We start from the raw sequence: 16,803 nt of genomic DNA on the forward strand, positions 1-16,803 counted from the left end.
TGCCAAGTAGGAATAGGGAACATTTTAACTCCCTGGGTGCTAAAGTCAAAGTTGAATAGGTACAAAATCTAGACAGTAAAACATTTTTTCTAAAAAGCTGATAATACATTAGATATATGCAGCTCTAATGGACTAAATATACACTGCAATACATCCCTACTGGCAAGCCTGCCTCCTGCTGCAGGCTAGAACCATATTATTCTCTACAAGCTCAAAGGAAACCACATTCTGCATAAGAAAAGATTAAATAAAAGGCTATTTGTGTACACTGTACTATGTGAGATTGTATTTTTACCATCACCACTTCCTGTATGTGGTACACACTATAATACCTTCAAACACAACGAACAGAACATTTTACCAGGCTCTTTTTGCCCTGCGCTCCATGTGTCTCATTGTACTCACAATTCAGTTCCCTGGCAGTAACCAGCAAATAAATTACTAACCACTACTGGCTTTAGGTAGCACAGCAATTTAGTATTGTAGAGAGAGCACTGTCTGAATGATACATGCAGTGGCTTTTGCAGATGAAAGGTGACAAGAACATTTTTATTTGGAAAATATTCACGAGGTCTTTTCACACAATTGCGACGGTTCAGTGCATGCACATTCCGGTGTCAGGGTTATGATGAAAGAACTAAGCTCCAACACAGTCTCAAACTAATGTGCCTAAGGCAACAGTCTGTTGCTGTATTAAGTGCAAATGCAGTACCCAGCACGGACATGAGTCACAAATTTGGCAGATTTTACAGCATTTGACGATAAAAATATGACAAAAACATTCTTGGTTCAGAAGTGAGAAATTCTTTTTTATTACATTTTTTCTTCAAGATTTGCACAATACTTGGGACAACTTTGTGGCTAGACCATGCAATGCTGGGATTAGTTCTACTCTTTTGCTATACCTATTGTGCAATCTTAGAAACAGTGCCTTACCTCTCCCCTGCAGCAGTTTGTCCTACCAGATTTTAGCCGATATAAAAAAAAAAAATTGAAGAAAACAAGCATCATCCTAATAAACATACATTTCAGAAATATGTGCCATGAGCTAAGTTGTGTATATATATAGTGGGTTTTTTTGGAGACTCCTCAGATGCTAGCTAACAGACAGAACAGACTCACTGTCCTATCAGAGAGCATTCCTACATTTTAATTTGAAATGTTGAGATACTGAGATTCACACATAAGAATTGCACAAATATTTCTGCAATAAGCAAAATAAACTACTTATTTGAACTCCATTTTATAAAGATGTCCTTTGTAAAATGAAGTGTAACAGTAAAACAGGCATGGGCAGTGACTACTCACAATCTCCAGAACAGCTTTTAATATACTCTGAAGTACCTACTCATTGCATACCAGACTACACTATACAGGGATAGGACGAAGGCCCTAAAAAACAGCCAACACGCAGGCAGCAAGAAAGATTTTCCAATACTTCAGCTGGAACTCACCACTACTTCCTACCAAAATAAGGAATGTATCTCATAGTCTAGGAATTTCTACTAGGAAGAGAAAAAAAATGAGAGGACATACAACTCTTTCCTATGCAGAAAACAAACAAAACCTTTGCAGTGATTTTGTTGCACTTGCCTATATAGTTTCTTGGGCTCCTACAGATAATCCCTATTTTAAGAGCCTGAGTTTACCTGTGTCTGGTTTCAAGTGTCAAATTCCACAGATTTCACAACACTCTTCAATTGATTTCTGTGGTAGCAGTAGCAGCTAGACATGTCAACTTCTTTATAACAAATATTCTCTAATGGAGCGTGACTGAATCTACAGCTTTCTAGTCAACCTGTAGTAAGATTTTTCTCCTCTTTTATTTTAACTAAACACATATTTTTCAGAGAATACAAGAACTTCATTGTACATAGAATTAAAGAATAGTTGAGGGGAAGAGACATTTAGAGGTCCATTTAAGTCTCTCAGTTATCTAGTCAGTCAGGTATTTTCAACTTGAGCTGAACTTAACACAGACCAGGTTGAGTTTGTTACTTGAGCAAAAAAACACAGTAAAAGAAGTATGGAAAGTACAAAACTTCCTAACTGTAGGCACCTATAAATCATGCAGCAGCACTTCACAAGCAGCACACTGTGGGAGAAGAAAAAACGTTGGCCCAAGATTTAATTTCCAAAATCCTATTTACTGATTGAAAACACCACATCCCAGTATGTCTTAGATATGTGTTACATGGACTGATTTCAAGTTTAAAGGTGCTGTGTTTCATACATATGGTTCATTAGAGAGATCATGCTGCAGTAACAGCTGTGTCTGAGCAAGAGATGACTCCTCTTTTACATCACATCTTGTCTTTAGGAATTCCCTTGCACATCTTCCCAAAGGTTTTCTTGCAACTGCATAATATTAAATATCAACCAAGTAAGGACTGAAACTTTTACTGGAGTAAATTGGACATTTCCTGTTTCACAAATTCTCAACTAAAATTCCAAAATCTACCTGTCAGAATGAAACCAACATGCTGACAACCTGGTGAAGTTCTGAGGAACCAACAACCACAAACAGCTGCAGCAAGTGGCTAAACTTGCTCCTAGAGAAAGATAATTTATTTCTCACTCTTAACATGATTCCTGCTATTTCTGCTTGTCTTGATTTCTACCTTCTTAAAGGGATGAAAACTTCTACCATACCTTAAAAAAAATACAACCAAAACCAACATCCTAAATAAAAAGCAGCATCTACCCCAGACAACTCTAAAGAAATTACTATTCATAAATCAAAACCAGGAGTGCTCCAGCTCCCTTCACAAATATTAATTTCTTTTCACAATATTGCTGAAAGATGAAAATGCATTATTTCCTTTGTTTTACAGATGGCAAATTTGGTTGACAGAAATAAAGAAGGGAAGAAAAAATGAAGTCAGTTTGACCAATCTACCACACTTGTAACATCAAAAACTTTATTTTTGAGATTCTTTTGCATTAGATAGTAGTCAATACTTGGTTAGACCATAGCTACTACTGACTTAATTTTCAACTTCTGCAAGCAACCACTCTTTCTGCAGAAGGAAAAGGTCAAACAGTCTCAAAGCAGAAATCCCCATGTGAGGAAAACACTTAGCATGTGCTCATAAAAAGCCCACAGCTCACACAAAATCCAAAACAGACTGAAAATAGGTAATTTTCAGGGTCAGTGTTAAACTTCCTTCAACATTGGACCCTCTCTTCCTGTAATCTTCTTGTAAGTTACAGAGCTTCTTTCAGCTTATGCCAGAGGACTCTTCTTAGAGCAGTAACCTAGACTGCACAAATGCATTTAACCCCAGACATTCGTACCGTTTATCATTTAAAGTGGAATATCATCCAAAAACCCATCAACTCATGATGCAGTTCTGCTGTGTGCAGGAGGGCAAATGAGCAGTGCTGCTCTAATACAGAGCAGACAGCATTTCTGGCACAGCAGAAGGTAAAGGTTAGCCACACTGTAGAACACAGCAAGAAGTCATGCAAATATGGACAAGAAGCACTCGTTTTACTTCTTTTGCAACACACTCCTCCCATTTCCTTCCTCTACTTTCTCTGAAGTTTCCAGTCTCAAACAGATTCTGAGATCCTCCCACTGCAGATGTCACGCCACTCATCAAGATTACAAAAAAAAAAAAAAAAAAAAGCAAAAAAAAAGCAGTTTGTTGGTATCACACTTCTAAACTCATATGGAATTAATTACTGTTTATGTCTTTCCAAGACACTGCAAAAACACATAAAAGCGAACATTTTGTCAAAATATCCTTGCAGGTGCTATGTCAACCAACTGAATATTGTTTGGCATGTAAGACCTAAAAATTACTAGCAGAGCATGACAGAGGAAAAGAGGAAGGATCCCAAATATCTAAAAATGACCTTTAAAATTCTTCCACATGGATAACTGAAAAGGAAAGAGCTAAAAAGAAAAAAAAAAAAAGTGTGGTAGTCTGTACTTTACTGTACTTTAACATCTCATAGCAGTATTGAAGACCAAGTATCCAAAAACGTCGTTTTCAAAGGATGGGACACTCTCAAATTACTATTTAGATTCATGGATCCTAAACCAATGTAAATCCATGTGTATCAAGACCTATCCAGAAGAAGACAGCAAGAAACTGCCAACAAATCCCTGTAAGGTGCTGAGAAAAGGTAGAAAGCAAAAGAAGTAGAGAGGAGATTAATTCTTTTCTAACTCTTGTACAGCTCCTTTCTAGGATGTTGAACTCCTTCCTTACTTAAAAAATAGAAGTAAAAAAATCCTTAGGAATTAATCTCTTTACATAACATTATTTAGGGTGAAAATACAATGTTGACAAACACAGCCTGAACAGACAGGATGAAAACACATGAGCAGGAAAGATGGTGCTTTGCAAGATGGATCCCTTAGAAAGATTTTATATAAACAGAGAGTTGAGAAAGGAAAGCACTGATGAGAAGGTACCTGAAGGAACAAGGAAGTAAGATCAAATATCATGATTTCTTTTTTCCATTTTTGAACAGAAATAGTTTCACAAGTCTGAAATCCTAAATATTAATTGTTTAGTAAAAGGAACACACAGGGTCAAGGAACTCTCTTTACACTAAGTACTTTCTGATTTATACAGAAATAGTACAGATGTCTATATTCAGGACAAACCTTCAGAACAGCAGTTCTACCAGTTTGAGATTATGGAATTCTCCATTATTTCAGAGAAGTTTTTGAAGGGCTGTGGGCTTGCTTAATAGTGAACCATGTAGACTGGATACATATATTACAAATGAATTTGCAAAATCATAGTCTTAAGTAATTAGTAACTTTCACAACAGGCTTGGAAAAAGGTAACTTTTTCTAGAAAAGTATAAAAGAATAGGACGTTTGATATCACAGTGGCATCCCAGACTGCACAGGAATGGCAGAATCTTTATCAATAAGCCAGTATTATCTTGCAAAAAAAACCTGACCATTCTATTATCACTATCCATTCAATCCTATAATTTCCTCTCAGTAACCAAGAAAAGTGCTGCATGGAAAGCATTTACATTTTATGAAAAAACTGATTAAAAATTGAACGGCTTAAAGTACAAAAGCTGGAAGTTTGTGGAACTTGCACCTGAGGATATTTTCATTAAAGAATGGTTAGGAATTACTTAAAAGCAGAAACTCCTCCCCCTGATTCTGAGAGACTTATGTTGAAGCTTCTCTTTATGCATATAGACATACATTCCCTACCACAAAATGGGAAGGATAAGATGTAAGAAATGAATGTTTAGGAATAATCTTGGGTTATCTCCTGGCATTATCAACAAACAAATAAACAAAAAAGCACTGCCTCTCCCAGAATGGTGACAAATCTTCCTTTCAGAAGTCAGACATCAACCCTCACTTCAGTGTGGCAGGAGTGGCTCCCACATAGTGACAAGGGGCATCATTCCTCCTGAACCACTTATACTATTTCTACAGCATTCCTTCATGTGGGCCAGTAAGGAACTGAACTGCTGCCAGAATTCAAGATGAATCTGAAGGACACTTGTCAGTATTGCATTATTCTCAAGTGCATTCCTCTACTCTCAGATTAACCCTTTGTCTTTTCATGAGGATACTACCATTATTGTTCATACACAGGCTGGCTGCTCTGCAAGGAATCATTAGAAAAAATCAAATAGAACGGCTTGAATAAAGAATTGTTTGTCTTCTTTAAAGAATTCCAAAGGATCAAAAAAAGGACTAAGTTCCTTTGCAGATGTTCTCAATATTCAAATAATTTCTGAATAAATTGTCTTATTGCTAATTATATTTCAGCTACTTTTCGTATTTCTCCTTCAGCAACAGAAAATAAGATTGTTTCACTTTCAGTTTCTCACTCACAAGCTCAGAGTCAAGCACCGGAAGAGACATTTTCCATTAAGTTATAGCACAAGTAATGTACAGAAGACATAGATGCATTTGTCTTTCTTTAAAAAGAAATATCAGAAACTGCATTTTTAACAGGCAAAATGAAGTCCAAAGAAGTCTTTCTTATGCAACCAGCTAATCAGTAATTTAAATATTTTTTTAAAATTACTTAATTAAGAATCTGTACAGCAGAACTTGGTAGAACGTACCACAGCTTTACAAGACTACCACACACAGGCAGTACAAGAAGAATGCATCCTCTGACTATTAAAAATTAAATTAGTCAGGAAAAACACACTAACTACAACAGCTGAAAAATTATCAAGCCTTCAATGATAAGTTCAGCAAGGAATCTCAACAGACTAACTAAAATTAGAACATAATATTTTCCTTGCACTATTGGGCCAAATTCCAGGTTCAACTGGTCATGACCATAAGCACACTGCTCTAGCTGAGCCTGCAGGGAGCCTGGGAGGGACCATATTATGGGGTCAGAGGGGCCTTCTGACCTCAGCTGGTCCAGGATTCTGTCCCATGAATCAGAAATGCAGATATTCTTTACCTCAGCAGCAGGATGGCTACGGGCTGTTCTCTTCTCCTGCTGACACATTCACCATAGGACAAGGTTTGTGTCTTCTACATTCTCCAGAAACTTATGCTATGTAGTTAGGACAGCATTTATTCTAACAAAACCTCACACAGCTGGCCAGAAGAACTGGTGCATCTTGTGAGTATGGGTGCCATACTCCAACCGAGTCAGGACAACTGTGCAGAATGCAAACATCATACTCCTACTGAGGGAAAGACCTAGGGGTCAAAATAAACATTTACATGGAAAAGCAACCTCACCTCTTGGAATCAGACACAGATAAGTTTCCAGAGTGCCTGAAGGGATTGCCCTTTATTCTCAATAGTCTCTCAAAATAAAGGAGATTCTACAAAGAGGAATTCTATTCCAGGGAAATAAAAGAATATGCTGGCCCAAGAACTCTGGCTCTTAGGAACCAAAAACACTTAATGCAAAATCCATCAGTCCTCCCTTTTAACCTACAAGTCTATAAACTTGAATGTTCACAGGTGCTTCCTCTTGAGTCTTTTTTAGGATGAGCTATGGGTTCAAAGGAAACACCTGCACAGTTTAGCTTAATATGATACACTCTTTAAACTACATGGAGAAGTGGAGTTGTAAACGTCAGGTTTGATCTACAGGTTATTACTTAAAGATGTAGCTAAATAAATATTTTTCAATTAAGAAAGATTATGGCATATGCAGAATCTACCAGAATAAAACTTAAAAGCCTCTTTATCAGTGATTTGACAAACATAAAATAAGCAAACCTACTGCCAAAGAATTTTCAATCCTTCCACAGGAATCTACTTTCCCTCTGGAAACCTACAGATCTCCAAGACAAGAGATTTCATAACTATGCCATATGTTATTACTACAACCTCAATAATTTCTATCTAAATCTTCATAAACTAATGGTAATTTGCCAATCTAAAACCAAGAAAACTCACAACTTATCTGCAGCACTGCCAGAAAAAACATGACTTAAAACACACAAAGGCCCTTCAAGGGCTAAGAACAGATGAAGTGCCAAGACCTACTCACAGTCCCTCAGTTATAGCAGGATTCAGGACAGGTAAAGCAGGTAGCTGGAGTGCTACCATTCATAAGAAGAATCTAAAGCAGTAGATGCAGGACAGAAAGCAATCTTGGCTTACTCATGTGTTCTCAAATGGATAACAGAGGTTTTTGTCCTGGCTAAATCGTGAAGACATGCAATATATTCAACAGGCTTTATTGCCACCTCTTGGCCATCACCAAAGCTCACAAAAATAACAACAAAATCATCTGTCAGCTCCTTTACAGAAATAATCTTTCTTTGGGGGAAAAGAGATAGCAAGGGAACAGATGGAGTGGAAACAGAGAACAAGCAGAATACTGTTTGCAGACAAGTATAACTATTTAGGGCTGTAAAACTACAGTGAGTACTGCAGTTGACTTTCATTGAAGTTTTACTGTGTCATCTGGAGAATCAAAGGGACTGGAAAGCAAAGAACCAGGTATTTTCAAGACAAAAACTAGGTTTTTTTTTATTTGCTTAGAAAAGGTAAAATGGGTGTCAAGACACCTGTTTCTTCTTGAAGTCAAAAGATAAACAGATTAGCATTACCCACACATGAAAGAGAACAACACCAATGAAAGGCCCATTTTCCCTTCATTACTAAACTAGTAGTAAGAACCCAGATTAGTAGGTTGCTGAAGAGTACAGAGCACCACAGAACGTTGGTTTCTCTGTTGTTTGTTGCACACAATATTGAAGGAAACAAACAAGAGGAAGATATTTCCACGAACCAGCCAAGAAAATTATCTGGCCAACAGAGCTTGAAAGGCTTGATAGCCAGATACCTCTCAAGCAGGAGTAATGCAAAAGGCTTGGAAAGAGAAGGGAAACCATAGGAAATGTCTTTACACATAAGCTCATTTCTGCTGTCATCAAACAATGGAACTTTTTAAGATCTACTACAGAACACTTGGAAATGTGTAAGGGTTATTTGGGGTTTGTTGCACCGAATACATTCTGAAGCCCAGAGAGGAGGGGGAAAACTGCTTCCTACCTGACGCTTTCCAGCCTCATGAATGTAAGACATAAGGCAAGGAAAGAGTTGTTCCAATACTCTCTATCTCCAGCAAGCTAATCAAGGGTAGAAAGCAGATAGCAGATTACCAGAGAAGAAAATATATAAAGTTTTGCTCCTCAGAGTGCATTTTTAGTTTTTGCCTCTAATATAGCCCCTAATTCTGTCTCTAATGTTGCTAATGGCTTTTCTTAACATAAACCAGTGTGAAATCAACCCACTTGTGACATTATCACTACCTAGAGCACTCTGTGTAGAAGCCATGGAACTGGGGAGCATTTATTCATATGTTGCTTGTGAAAGACAAAAGCAGTTGCAGCAGACATAAGGATATCCTCATCAGATCCAGGGAAATAATCTAAAATAAACTAGGGCAAAGTCATACTCTCAAGGGATTCATGTCTCTACATGAATATTTAGTCTTCAAGCAAGGTGGCAATAAAGGTCCTCAACTGCCTCCATAAGCTTACAGAAGACCTTTTAAGACTCTTCTATGTTCTGGAATAATAATGAACTGACAAAAAAAAAACCCTAAAGATGTTAGCAGAGCTCTGACTTTTGTTATTCTGTTAATAAAATCATTCAGTGTAATAACACAAAATGCAAGACTGAGTTTGTGCTAATATTTATTTCATACCATCTGTCACTAGAGTCTAAGTAGATTCTAATGATGTAGTTAAAAAATAGTTTGATTTGGAGACTAAATGACCAATCAACATTTATAATATTCCATCTGCAAGAGAACACAGAATAGAAGAAACACCAAACAGTCATGCCCAGCCCATCACTTTGTAGGGTAAGATCAAAAAAATGTCAAAAGTAGGTTGTTCTGAGTGTGTATATTAACAGTGTGGTAGCAGGTTAATCATTACTTATTTCGTGATCAATAGTTTTTTCCAGTTTTAAAGAGCACCAACTGCACTAGACTCTCAGGCAATTTCATCAGCCTAAGATGGTCCAAACGTGGTAAATCAGTTCAACAAATACTATTTGTTTTCCTGCCTGTATGCCTAATACTGAGGAAGAAGTTCTGAATATTGAGGTAGAAGTTCTAGCTCAGTCATTTCTAGGTGCCTATATTTCCACAAAAAAAGGATATCCAGGACCTTGCACCTAGTTAAGTAAAAGCTGCAACAGCTTTTGGAGTTTCTAGCAGACATCTAAGGGTGCAAAGAAACTATTTTTTGAGAATGACTGGTGACCACTGATTTGTAAACACAGATATTCAACTTTCAGAGTATGCTTTTAATCCCATGGTTAAGTGGTAACATAGCAGTACCCCCTGCAACAGAAGCTTCACACAAGCACTCATTTAGCCTGCTTATTAAAAGACCCTTTCCTCTAAGAAGTCACCAATTGTGCAAGCCTGTTGGAAGAAACTGCACACAGACTTCAGTTTGTGGCATGGGGCTTGCTTTCTTACACAACATCTGTCCTAAGCTTTAATGCCTGTAGTATTCTGAGTTCACAAACAATTCTGAATAATCCTCTGGGTGGGAGAAGAACACACAAAGAGATGGCAACAGAAAGGCAGAAATATTTATAATTGAAAGACTGAGCTGTCATCTTTGTGAAAGAACCAAAGGCTCTCTGATCAACTGCCCACACTCAGTGATTACTACAGAAAAGCTTGGAAATAGGAAAAGGGACTCACACACCACACACTGAAAAACTATGGTCCTGTGAGTGCCAAGAAAAACATTGGTACTCCTTGACATTTTAGCTTGCAAAACACATACAGAAAAGTAGAACTATTAAGGGAAAGGTGGAATGTAAAAAGACCCAGACAGTCAAGGGGTTCACCATTACCTTCCCAGAGAAATATTCTGCTGTACCTCAAACCCTACAATTTTATTTGAACAGAGCATTTCTCAAGCTTGCAGAGAAACCTACTAAATCCACAGAGGGTGAGATTAAGATCCCCAGTTGATCAAATCTCAAGGTCAGCAGGGAGTCTGAATTTCCACCTCAAAGAATGAAGAAAAGCAAGAGATATGCAACACCTGCACAAACCTCAAATAAAAAGAACAGTTCAAACACCTTGACATCTCAGATAATGCTGAAGATCTGTGGCTCTGGGGACTTTTACCCAGTGAACTATAGCAAAGGATTACTGCAGAAGAAGGAAAAGAAAGCACAGGCTCCTTGCACTACTCAGCACCTGCACAGCAGCTCACCATGTCCCTACCTACAGTAACCAAGACTTGAGGACAACCAAGCTACCATCAACTTGCATACTGAAAAACACCCACACTCTTGCTGTTTCAAAATTAGAGAGAAGGAAGTGCCCCCAACCTCCAAATCAAGGCTTGTCAATAATTTGTCAAAATGAATTCTTTTAATAATAGTTAATCATTTCTTATAGACATGATGATCTCACCCTTTCCTAGCATTCCAAAATTAGACAATTTTTTCCTGGAACATAAGTACATTTGGACTGCTCAACATCTGTCCAATAGCTTTTTGTTCCTGTAAGCATCACCACTCACTCACTTACTTTTCTCCATTAAAGATTTGTTTTATCCCATCAGTTACCTTGTAATTCAGGGGCATAGTATTCCCTTTCTTCCATATCACATGGGCTGCAGAAGAAAGGCGTGGAACACAGTGACAGTGTCCAGGCAATTTCCATAGGAGCTCTACCCGATAATACCAATATTAAATAATTGATATTTAATATCAACATTAAATAACTGATATTGGAAAATATTGCTCAGGGAGGTGGTGGAATCAACACCTCTGGAGGTGTTTAAAGAAAGACAGGACACGGCACTTAGTGCCATGGTCTACTTGACATGATAGTGTTTGGTCATGGGTTGGACTCAGCGATCTCAGAGGTCTTTTACAACCTAATTGATTCTATTATTCTGCAAAAGATTTATTTTATTTGGGAGTTTAAAGTAAAAAAAGAATCCTTTGATTTCTTATTGCATACGTATTCTTTGGGAAAAAAAAAGACCAAATAAAAAAAAAACCAAAAACCCTCCACCAAAACAAAAAAACCCAACCAAACAAGACTGAATATTATCAATGGTACCTCAAGAGTCTGACAGAAATTAGAATGAAGAACTGAGCAACTGAGCCTGGCATTCTCTCATTCTTTGCCCTTCCTTTGTTGCCTGCTGTCACCTGTGCAGCGCGAGTTGCCGCGCTCCGTGCACACCGGCGGCTGCCTGGCACTGGCAGGGGCGGCAGGGAACGAACGCGTTATGCTGCCGGGCAGCCTCGGCGGGGCCGCCACCGACGGAGCAACTCCCGAGGCTGCAGGGAGCAGCCGAAATTCCCGACACGGAGGCGGGGCGTGTGTGTTATGTGCGTGTGTGTCTGTGTGCCGTGTGTGTGTACACTGCCATGCCGCGCTCGGCACCCGCGCCCCGCTCGCCCGTGCCGCCTCACAACCTTCCCCGCACATTCCCGGCCCTCCCTCCCGCGGGAACCTCCCGTAGGCGGCGGGCCCCTCACGCCGGGCCAGGCGGTGACAGCGGCGGCCATGGCCCCCGCCGCGGCGCTGACGGGCTGACAGCGCGGCCGGACGGAGCAGGGCGGGAGGCGCGGTGCCCGCTGCCCGGGGGGACACGGCGGCAGCGCTGACACCGCCGAGGCGGGCACCGGGTGGGCGCTCCCCGGGCTCGGGGACAAGGGGGCGGCACCCCGCGGGCACCGGGTGGGGCCGGGGGTCCCCGCCGCGCGCCGGGAAGGTGCGCTCCGGTCCTTACCTTCTCCCGGGAGCACGGCAGCGGGACGCGTCCTCCTCCTCCTGCTGCTGTCTCTGTGGACGGCGCGGCCGCGGGGAATCGGGCAGGGCAGCGAGTGCCGCCCGCAGTGCTCAGGGGCTGAGGCTCAGCCGCGGCTCCGGGGATTGCAAACACCCCGCCCGCCCTTGTTTCCTTCTTTCTTTCTCCCTTCCTTTCTTTCCTTCCTTCACCTTCCTTCCTCCCTTCCTTCCTTCCTTCTCTCCCTGTCTCTCCCTTCTTCCCTCTCGCCCTCCCTCCTTTCCTCACACCCCGCGCCGCCGCTCGGCTCCCCCCGCCCCCCTCCCAGCGGCGCTCCCATTGGTCGCGCGCCGCCCACGTGGGCCTCGCGCAGGGCACGGGACGCGGGCGAGCGGTGCCGCTGCCAACGACAGAGCGCTCGGGGCGGGGTGGGCAGCGCGGAGCTTCTCGCCATTCCCAGAGCCGTCCCCGTCCCGAAGGAGACGGGCGCGGACGCCCGCAGGGCGACGGGAAATAACGGGCTCGCGGGATGCCACACACGGACGGGGCTGGGACGAGGACTAGGGCGCGAGCATTGCGCATGCGCGACGGGGGGGTTGCTGGGGGCAGTCGCGCATCCTCTTGGGCTGCGGCCGCTGGAACCTTCTGGAAATGGCGGCGGCGGCCCCGGCTGGTCACAGGGCGAGGTGGCGGACGAGAGCTTTTCCGGTCCGTGCCGCGGGACGGGAGCCAACCTAGAGCCACCAGCGCGTCCCGCTTCGCCTCGCTCCGTGCTGGCGCTGCCGCCCCCTCCCCGGGGAGGGGTTTTTCCGGCGGTGATGGCGCAGTGAGTTTTAACTGTCCGGCGCTCTGCGCGTGCGCGGCGGGCGCTGCCCATCCCCTTCCATCCTGTGTTCTCTCCCGTCGCCGGGCGCTAGCAGGCACGGAGGGGCTGCGGCTAAAGGCCCCGCAGGTTTTGGGAGAAGCCCCCGGACGCAGGTGCGTGTGGCGCGGTGCCGGAGATCCCGGGGTGGCCGTTCGCTTTCGCGAAAGGCTGCGGGATGCTGATCCCGCCGCGCCTTGGGATGTGGGCAGTGCTGCGTCCCCCCACCCCACACCCAGGCACGATTCCCATCCGCCTGCCGCTGCAGGACAAGACAACTTCTGGGTTTCCAAACTAGTTTTTGGGGGTGTTCTGCTTGTACAAATGAGACAAACGTCATGTAGAGTCATGTAAGGGGTTACGGAGTTGACTGACGATGTAGCCCTAGTCGCAGCCTTGGAAGGGGGTCATTCATCTGCTCTCGTGAAAGGTTTTGCATCTGCTTGTGACAATAGTAGTATGTGGCAGGACTTGAGGAACACGTCTGGTGCTGTACTCATGGGTTCTCGAGTAATGCTCTCCAGATCGCTTCTGGGAGGTGCTGAAGGGCTGCCAGGTGTAGTATTTTGACACGGCAGCTTTAAACAAAGCCCTTTAGCATAGTTTTAATTGCCATGGTCACTCTGCTGCTGGATTGCTTTATTCTGTTACGGGATAGAAATTCCTTAATATTTCTTATTCATCAGAAAAGTGAGTTTTTTTCAGTATCAAAAGATAACTTTGATTGAGGACACCTATTATGTGGACTTGCCATATATTCTGATCCACCCCCATGATGTACCAGCACAGATAGAGGATAGCATCAAAAATGTCTCATATTCCCATGCTCCACGGTTTACTGTTCAGACAAACTCCTCTCATTTGCTTTCACAATCTTCCTGTACAAATGCTGGTACAGGTAATTTGTGTTGTAAAACAACTGCCTTCACTTTAATTTGATTCTGTTAGTGTACAGTGGGTACTGTCTGGTGGCCAGGAACAGCTCTGTCAGCTGAGTGACCATGTCACACAGGGAGTTGCCTTCATATTCTTTTGTGTTTGGCTGATGGCAGAGGCTTCTCTAGAAGTGGAAAACTCTGAGTAGCAGACAGCCCATAGGCTGTCAGCATAAGTGGAGTAAGAGCAGTTTGCAAAGGCAGAATATTTTTTCTTTTCATGGTATTATACATGGATCCACACTGTAAAACATGACAGGCTACAGGTGTGGCCTGCATTGTGATACTGCATTTTGATCCTTGTGTATGAGTAGTATGAAATTCCAGAAATTTTGTGTGTGTTAAGTGTTCATAAGCAGCAGCCGAAGTATTGGGGAAGGAGTCTCATGAGCAATATCTGCAGCAGGAGATGTTAAGATCTGATAATAATATCTGTCAGTAACTGGAAAAAATACCATTCCTTAAGCCTTTTGTAAGAACTACTGTTTGGACTAATGAAATGTATCAGTCATTTGACCACTAGTTGCTACCTCTACATGTGTTTCTTGCCCCTCCCTGTTACATCTGGCACAGCTGCAAGATGGTTTTGTAGCTACCCTGTGTTGGTGTGCATAGGACTGCCCTTGATGTGCCCTCCCATCCTGTGTCACCAGCCCTGTGAACCACTGGTCTTAGGACAAACAGGTCCAGCATCTGGTTGAACTGAATTCAGTCTAGTATCTGAAGGACTGAAAATTTCAGACTGTGGTACCAAAATCTGACATAAGAACTTGCAGGATGCCACACAGGTGAAAGCATGGGCACCAGCCTCTAGCAGGTACCTAGCAGGTCAGCCCGTGGGGCCAGCAAACATCCTGCACAGGTGCAATGGGATTTCACTGCTTCTCCTATTGAATAACAGAACACTGTTCCAGATAACATTTTTCTAGCAGTGTGTGTGGCGGTCATGGAAATCTTTTCTGTTATCCAATATTACACACTTCATTGGGTATCTAGAATTTCCTATTCCTCCACACTTCCTTCTGTCTTCACCAAAGGAAAGAATCATCATCTCCCACTCTTGCAGTCCAGTGGATTCTTTTGGTGTCCTGTACTTCTGTGTCTTAAATCACATTTCCTTTCTCAAGACTACCTATTTTAAAATCTTCTCAAGGTAGTTGCTTTTATTTTTTTTCTTCCCCAGTTTCTTTTACTTTGTTATCTTCCACTTTTAGAGATTTAATATAATATGTGAGTTCTTTAATTTTTGCCTCATTCAGGAGAGGCAAAAAAGACCACTGAAAACACAGAATCTGTTGGTGCTGGAGTAACAGTTTCAGGAACGTGTGGACTGGTGCAGTAGTTGACTCATTTTTTTGCCTAACTCACTACCCAGTACTCTTATAATCCAGGATATTAACTGCTTGATAGAAACAGCAGAATTGCAAGTGTGTAATTATTTGACAGGTTAGTGCTACTGCCTAGAATTAATATTAGTGACCCTCTGCTATTGAGGATAATGACAACTCTGTCCTGTTAATATTTCTTACCGAAAATGTCCTACTGCAAATGTATATAGTAAAATATACATTTTTAATATTAGTAAAAGCAAGCACAAGGTATTATCTACAGCTATTAAAAAACAGAACAGAGAACTGGGATGCATCAATTCTTGCAGTATTCTGCAACTCTTTCATAATGATCACTTTGCTAATTCTTATCACAATCCTGCTTAAATTACCATTGTGAAAATAATTTATTTTATATAGTTAACAGCTACATGTAACAAATAATGCAGAATATGTATGTATTGCTACTTGAGATGTTTGAAATGTTAAAATTTCAACAAAACCCAAAATAATGTGATTTTTAAAAATCATTTAATATGATGATTTCCCAAACTTTTTTGAGGAGAAACCAGGACCAAAAAGCCTCATATAATTGATTGATGAATGAAGAGGGTAAGATGAGAGAGAAGAGTAATAGTTATTTTCTTATATGTTTACAGCCATTTCACAGTCCTGTAGCTGTCCCTCCAGTACTCAATTTAAAGAGTGATGTATCAGATTTGTGCCATGCAGTAGGGATAATGTAAATTATCCTATTCTAGTCAAGTGATTGGCAGATTCTCACATGTTGCATCAAAATGACTGATAGCTTGTTTGTGGGACATCACTAACAATCTCCAAAATATGGGAACTGTGGAGGTCCATGTTCTGATCCTGAGACAGACATCAAAATTGTCACGTGCAGATGGAATAAATTGGGGAGAAAAGTGGGATAAGGCTACAAATTCTTTCTGGCTTTAAAATTGGGTGGAATCTGGCATTCTAGAGCTTTGTTTTTTGTATAGTTGGATGTTTCAACCTTGGCAGGTCCAAAACTGTTTCCCTTCAACACAATTCTGCAATCCCATGGGATTTCACTGTTACATACAAAACCATGAGTAACTGTAGCACAGTACAGTTCCACAATGCATGCAACATCCTCCCCTTTCAACATGTACTTCAAAGGTTAGGATAAGGTAAAGCTGTATGAACTAGAATCCAGCTTGGCTGTTAAAATGGAACAAACAGTGTACTCAGGCTGGGATACTGAAATGAGTCTGTCTTTGCATCAAGATGTGAGATGCCGTCTGCCTCATCTCATGTCTCTAGAGAAGTGCCACACAGTGCCAGATGCCTGGCCTGCTACAAGGCCTGAGGCTACTACAAACATGGAGTGACCTTTCAGAAGAGCATTCAGAGGCTTTAAATGACAGATAAGATTTCAATCCAAGTACTATTTTCTCCTGTGCACTATGTTCTGTACTGC

At 41.7% G+C, this 16,803-nt stretch overlaps 1 protein-coding gene across 1 annotated transcript in view; it reads right to left on the minus strand.

Moving 5' to 3' along the window:
• The window catches only part of ANKRD12 (ankyrin repeat domain 12), a 59,577-nt gene extending 47,139 nt beyond the window's left edge, over nt 1-12,438 (minus strand). Inside the window, exon 1 of the mRNA XM_054631156.2 lies at nt 12,217-12,438. The gene's annotated coding sequence lies outside the window, so the exon portion shown is untranslated. The remainder of the gene's footprint in view (nt 1-12,216) is intronic.
• Between the last annotated feature and the right edge of the window lie 4,365 nt (nt 12,439-16,803).

Source organism: Agelaius phoeniceus, chromosome 1 (assembly GCF_051311805.1).
Source record: "Agelaius phoeniceus isolate bAgePho1 chromosome 1, bAgePho1.hap1, whole genome shotgun sequence".
In the NCBI taxonomy this organism is placed as follows: Eukaryota; Metazoa; Chordata; class Aves; order Passeriformes; family Icteridae; genus Agelaius; species Agelaius phoeniceus.